Source organism: Colobus angolensis, unplaced genomic scaffold (assembly GCF_000951035.1).
Source record: "Colobus angolensis palliatus isolate OR3802 unplaced genomic scaffold, Cang.pa_1.0 Scaffold203, whole genome shotgun sequence".
Taxonomy (NCBI): domain Eukaryota; kingdom Metazoa; phylum Chordata; class Mammalia; order Primates; family Cercopithecidae; genus Colobus; species Colobus angolensis.
In genome coordinates, this window is record NW_012115189.1 from 5,036,375 (window position 1) to 5,042,043 (window position 5,669).

The window sequence follows — 5,669 nt, forward strand, 5'->3', positions numbered from 1 at the left end:
TCAGTTCAAAATGCAGAAATCACCGGTCTTCTGTGTCCTTCGCGCTGGGAGTTGGAGACTGCAGCTGTTCCTATTCGGCCATCTTGCTCCGCCCCCGAGACTGCACTTCTAAGCTCGGGAGTGAAAATTGTTCTGTTTATGTAGGGCTGGGCAAATGTTCTTAGAAATTTGGAAAATAAGATTGAATTTGAATTCTGTGTCTATGTGAGTAATTTTAAGTTTCATGTGATTCATCCTTATGACGCACTTTTTAAAAGAATGTGTATTCTGTGTAGACCTCTGACTGGTGAAATATTCCATTGCTTTAAGTTAAAAAATATCATTGCTAGTCATCAGAATAAAGTTGAGACTATAGGCTTTTTTCTTTAACAGAGCCTTATGCTTTCTTTTAGTGCCCTGACAGACTAAAGCTGAATCCTGATTTCTCCACTTAGTAGTTATGTTACCTTGGCCAAGTTCCTTAACCTCTTTTTATGTCAGTTCCCTCATGTGTATAATGAAGATCATATTAGAAGCTGATTCCATTTTGTGTGGTTGAGTTAATGCATAAGCACTATGAATAGTGCCTGGCATGAAATAAGTAGTCTGTAAATGTCAACTTTTATTTTTCTGTTTTTAATGTTTAGACTACTGTATGCACAGATTCACCCATGCTTTGCTATATTTGAATAACAAAACAAGATATAGGAGAGAATATAAGTTGAGCTAAAATATGTGCAAGAAAATACAAAGGTTATCAAATTTGAGGAACTGTTCAATTCATAAAAGTCTGTTGTAGCATTCTACCAACTGGTCATCCTGACAGTGTTCAAATTTTAAAAGATGAGGAATTCACTTTTTCTTGAAATAATCCATTCCATTTGGACAATTTTATTAAAAAGTTATTCATGTATTGAACTGAAATCTTTATCTGGATTCTATTGGTTCTAGTTTTTTTATTTTTTATTTTGAAAGGAACAAAGCAAATTTAACTTTTCTTTAATCGACATCCTCTAAATATTGAAGAGTGCTTTCACATGGTGATCTATCCCTTCCATTTTTCAAAAAGACAAATGAATAGATGAGACACATGATTTCAAGCATTCTCCTATGTCTCCACTCTCCTGGTACTTTTTTCAAAGTGATCTCATTTGCCTATAATAGGTTTAATCAATCATTCAATTGATATATATAATTTTTGCCCTGACTGCATTTCAGAATCTAAAGTCTCCTGAATGTTTTCTAGAAGGTGGTTGATGGAAAGATAAATTAATCCTGTAAGAAACTTTTACTTTCAGAGAAAACCTCTTCAGGATGCCCAGAGCCTTTTAAAAATGGTGAACCATAACCTAAAATATCCACCACTTCCTAGACATTAGAAATATAGTCAATTTTTGGTTTCAATGGCAAAGATGACATAATTTTAATATCCAACTCTCCTATTCCATTGGCTGTGAGCTTGAAAACTTCACGCCTCTTGGAGTCCTCTAAAATTGGAATTGTTGTTATTTTGATTTCTCTTACCATCAGGTGTCTAAATATGCACATCCCCTATAGCCTGGTGGAGGCAATGGACCATAACATTGGCAGGTTTGGGTTATACTTTCAGTGTAAGGATGGATATTAACACTTAACTCACATGTGTTTTAATGTATGGATTATTCAAAGTAAAGAAATGCTTTGTATAATGCCTGATGCAAAGCAAATGCTTAGTAAATAAAAAGTAATACAACTGATGGACTTCTGTTTTAAAAGGAAACTATTGTGTACCACTTTTTGTAATGTTCTAGACATTACATTATGTATTGTGTCTTTCTGGATGTTTTGTTTTCATAAATGTATGTTTGTGTATATATGTATATAATTGATTTAGTATGAATAGATATACATAATGACCTCATACATGTGTGTTCTTTTACAAGTGAAATTGTCTTATATTCCCTTCTGCAATTTGCTTTATTCACTTCATATTACACGGACCTACTTCTGTAGACTAAAAATGGACATTCTTCATCTTTTTAGTAGTGACACAGTGTTCCATTATGTGGATGTACTGTGTTTTATCTAATAATCTTTTAATGACAGACATGAAGAATGTATCCATTTACTGGATAATGTAAGCAATGCAACAATAAACATCCTTGGACGGATATTTTTGCACACTTATATATACCTTAGGGACACATTTTAAGAGTGGAATTGCTGTGCCAAAGGATAAACGTATTCAAATTTAAATAGATACTGACAAATTTCCACTCTCTTAGTTTGTTTTCTCCTGCTATAACAGAATACTACAGGCTGAGTAATTTATAAAAAATAGAAAATTAATTGACTCATGGTTTTGGAGACTGAGAAGTCCAAGAGCATCTGTTGAAGGTCTTCTCATGGTGGAAAGGTGGAAGGCAGAAGCGAGCATGGGAGACAGAGAAACTCCAAGAGTGAACAGAGCTCCCTTTTATGACAATTGCTCTTGTGAGAACTCACTCACGGCCATAAGGTCATTAATCTGTTTAAGAGGGCTCTGCCCTCAGGACCTAATTCCTTCTTAAAGGCCCCACATCTTAACTGTTATATTGGCAATTAAGTTTCCAAAACTTGAACTTTTGGGGGATACATTCAAACCATAGCAGTCACTCAAAAATTTGTAGTAGAGTTCACTTTCACTTTCTGTGAATTAATAAATTCTGTTTCACAGACTACTAATTCTTAATAAATTAAGAATCAATTTATTATTTCACTCAGTAAGAGTTTCTGTTATTTCTACTCTCACTAGCACTGTGTATTATAATTATTTTTCTTAAATTTGTCAATTTGGTTAGTGAAAAATAATAGCCTACTGTTGTTTTAATTTGCATTCTAAAACTATAAATCAAATGGAGCGTCTAAAAGCATGTTTATTGGCTACTGGTGTTTCTTTTTCTATGAATCTGGCAGTTGAATTCATTGTCCATTGTTCTATTGGATTGCCTGTCTTTTCGTATTGATTTTAAAGTCAATAATGTATTTAGGTCTCTGTCGCAAAATTTGTTTCCTAGTTTGTTGTTTAGAGGGAGCCCAGCCATTTAATGATTATTTGATTATTTGAGGCAGTTTTCTCCCGTGGAAGGAGTGCTAGACTATAGGGTGAGAATTCATGAGTCCTAGCTCTGGCTCCCTCTCTTGCTTGTTCCATGATTTTGGTTTTCCCAGCTGGAAAATGGGGGTATAACACCTGATCGTGAAAGTGCTGCAAACACTAAATGTGATAATGTCCATGAAAGCATCTGATAGACTCTAAACAGTTTTGCAGATCACATGTTGTTGTTTTTATGATATCCATGAAATAATCCATCTGAGAAAAGGAAAGTTTGCTTGTGTTTAACCCTTCAACTCTAGTTCTTTGCTTCTTAGATTTGAAGCCAACCTCTTTCCACACAGCAAATTTAAAAGCATTGGCTTCAGATTAAAGAAAAGTTGTGTTAAGTCCTCTTTACTCTGTGCTGGTCAGGTCTGATCTGGAAAAACTGAGCTCATTTCTGGGGACTGTGGAGACTGTGCTTTAATTTGATTGTTCTGGAGAGCACTGGGAGAGAAGGTGCCAAAAAGGATAGGGCCTGGAAATCATGTTATGAAGATTAGGAAACCTTATCTTGGAAAAAAAAAAAGTCAAATTACAAAGATTTACTGTATTTCTTCAACATTTGAAAAGTGGTTTCCTGGGATAGGGAGTAGACTGATTTTCATTGTCTTATGGAGAAGTGCTACTTACTATCATCAATTTGGGATTCATATAAAGAAGATATTTCTAGTCATTCTGTTTGACAGTGGAACAAGGTGTTTCAAAACAGTGATTTTCTCGTTACTGGATGTGTTCTAGCAGAAGGGGAAAGCCAGGGACGTTGCCAAAGAGACTTCTGTGTCAGGAGATAGTGATTTCTGAGGTCCATCTGCGTGGTTTGTCCATGTAGGTGTCTTTCTCTCACTTGTATTCATTCTCCTTAAAATTTTTGAGGACATAAAAATTCCAAGTTAGATGTTTGAACAATATAAAAATGAGTAAGATTTGATCACAGAACTTAGATTATTAGAGAAGACCAATTTTGGAAGGGTAGACAAACAACTGACTTTGGAACCAGAAGATTCCAGAAGCTGAAGAGATGTTTCCAGGACCATCCTTTTCCATAGTCACCATTACACTAAAGCCAGCTTTGCTGGCTTTCTTTCCTTCCCTCTTTTCTTCTGTCTTACTCTCATTTCTTTTCCTTTTTATCTGGATCATTCTGAATGTTTTCCTGTTTTTTTTTTAGACATTTATTTATTAATAAAATCAAAACATTTATGAACCACCACTTAAGTCAAGGTATCTATACCACTGAAAATAACTTATATCTGCCTACATGTTCTTTCTCTATTCCAAGTCTATTCCCTGTCTCCCCACCAGACATAAGTATGAGCTCAATTTTGTATTTATCTTTCTCTTGTTTTATTTTTTAAAGTACTTTTTATCACACATATAGTCTAAATAATATATATTTGTTTTACTTGTTCCAGGATTTTATAAAATGCCCATGTGACATCATACTACTAAAATTCGTCTATGTTGTTGAGTATAGCTGCAGTTCATTTATTTTTCACTGCTGTATACTATTTCATTGTGTGAATGTGCTGTAATTTATCTTTTCATTCTCTGTTTGAAAATTATTTAACTTTATCTTTAGCATTTTACTATTATGAACAAATATTGTTCTATACACCTGCTGATACTCATGTGCAAGGATTTATTTAAGATTGATACTATAAGTGGAAAAACTAAGTCATTGAGTATATAAATGTTGCATCACAAGGTAATACCAAATTGTTTTTTTTTATTTTTAATTTTTTTTTGCTATACTTTAAGTTCTAGGGTACATGTGCACAACATGCAGGTTTGTTACATATGTATACATGTGCCATATTGGTGTGCTGCACCCATTAACTCGTCATTTACATTAGGTATATCTCCTAATGCTATCCCTCCCCCACCTCCCCACAATAGGCCCCGGTGTGTGATGTTCCCCTTCCTATGTCCAAGTGATCTCATTGTTCAACTCCCACCTATGAGTGAGAACATGCGGCGTTTGGTTTTCTGTTCTTGAAATAGTTTGCTGAGAATGATGGTTTCCAGCTGCATCCATGTCCCTACAAAGGACACGAACTCATCCTGTTTTATGGCTGCAGGGTATTCCATGGTATATATGTGCCACATTGTCTTAATCCAGTCTGTCACTGATGGACATTTGGGTTGATTCCAAGTCTTTGCTATTGTGAATAGTGCTGCAATAAACATATGTGTGCATGTGTCTTTATAGCAGCATGACATAATCCTTTGGGTATATACCCAGTAATGGGATGACTGGATCATATGGTATTTCTAGTTCTAGATCCTTGAGGAATCGCCACACTGTTTTCCACAATGGTTGAACTATTTTACAGTCCCACCAACAGTGTATAAGTGTTCCTATTTCTCCACATCCTCTCCAGCACCTGTTGTTTCCTGACTTTTTACTGATTGCCATTCTAACTGGTATAAGATGGTATCTCATTGTGGTTTTGATTTGCATTTTTCTGATGGAGAGTGATGATGAGCATTTTTTCATGTCTGTTGGCTGCATAAATATCTTCTTTTGAGAAGTGTCTGTTCATATCCTTTGCCCACTTTTTGATGGGGTTGT